Below are 1,726 nucleotides of genomic sequence, written 5' to 3'. Positions count from 1 at the left end.
TATATATATATATATATATATTCACATGTGTTGGTATGTGTATGCTTTACATGTGTGTGCATGATTATTGGAAACCTCAAGTTAAATTTGTCCTCCACTACTTTATTTTCTGATGGTGAGTCACTTACCCATCAGCTAATCTAGGTAGGTAGCTCTCTCTTGAGGTCATCGAGTGATGGGGTTATAGGTGGCCTCAACATCTGCTCAGCTTTTTCTGTAATTTCTGGGCATCTGAACACCAGCCCCCATAATTGCCTTGTAAACATTTTATTCACTGAACTATATACACAACCTGGAAAAATATTTTGGCAGCCGGAAATTATAGAAAAATTTAATTGGACAAAATAGTGACAATTTTGTATTATGTCTGTTCCCCTCATTTTATCTGTGATGTACAGCATTTATGGTGATTGGAGCTTGGTATTATTTAAGCTGATTTCCATCTGATACAAGTACATTGAGCAAGGGTTCAAGGATGGATGGTCTGTTTGTGATCAGTGTATGATTAATGTATCAAATAGAAAGAAAGTAAAATTTTGATATCAAATTAGAAAGAAAGAAGTAATGTATCATTATTTGTAGATGTAATATTTCATATATATCCACAAATCCTAAAAAACCCACAGGGGATTCATACAGCTGATCAACACTTTCAGAAGAGTATCTGGCTACAAAATTAACTCACAAAAATCAGTAGCCCTTCTATATGACAACAGATTGTGAAAGAAGTCAGATAAACAAAACATTTCACAAAAGTCTCAAACAATATAAAACATCTATTAAAACTAAAACTTCTTGGGTTGGAGAGATGGTTTTGCAGTTAAGAGCACTGACTGCTCTTCCAGAGGCCCTGAGTTCAAATCCCAGCAACCACATGGTGGCTCACAACCATCTGTAATGGGGTCCAATACTCTCTTGTGGTATGTCTGAAGAGAGTTACAGTGTACCCACGTAAAATAATAAATAAATCTTTAGTCCCCTCACTCCCCCCAACAAACAAAGAAACCCTATAATTTCTTGTGTGTGATTATTATTAGTAAATATAACAAAATGTAAGGGATTTTTAAAATTAATTAATTTCCATCCCAAATGCTGATCTCCCTTCTAGTCCCTCTCTCACAGAATTCCACCTTTCACTCCCTCTCCTCTTCTCCTCTGAGAGGGTAACACCCGCCCCCCCACTTGAGTATCTTCCCACCCTGGCACATCAAGTTTCTGCCATATTATGTGCATCCTTTCCTGCTGAGGCCAGGCAGGGCAGCTATGAAGACTGCTACATATGTGCTGAGGGCAGGGGTTGGGGTCTTGTTACAGTCTGTGTAAGTTCTTTGGTTGGTGACTCAGATTGCATGAATATCAGACGAGACTGACTTTTGGACACTTAAAAAAGTTTGAAGGCGCTTCCAGCGTAGCACGCACAAGGGCAGAGTCACCGAAGGTTCCACGATGGAGTTTGAACAGTACCTCAAGAAGTTTCATATTTTGGATTAGTTAATCATATTTATCCTCTGCTGAGAACTTTGAAACTTCAGACTCAGTTTCTGAAGTCCCTCAAGACATTAACTGCAGAGAGAGTGTACCATGGATTACAAGGAGAGCTGCCCAAGTGTAAGCATTCCCAGCTCTGACGAACATAGAGAGAAAAAGAAGAGGTTCACGGTTTACAAAGTCCTGGTCTCTGTGGGCAGAAGCGAGTGGTTTGTCTTCAGGAGATATGCAGAGTTTG

This window comes from Mastomys coucha, unplaced genomic scaffold (assembly GCF_008632895.1).
Source record: "Mastomys coucha isolate ucsf_1 unplaced genomic scaffold, UCSF_Mcou_1 pScaffold23, whole genome shotgun sequence".
In the NCBI taxonomy this organism is placed as follows: Eukaryota; Metazoa; Chordata; class Mammalia; order Rodentia; family Muridae; genus Mastomys; species Mastomys coucha.
Note: the sequence above shows the minus strand (reverse complement) of the source record.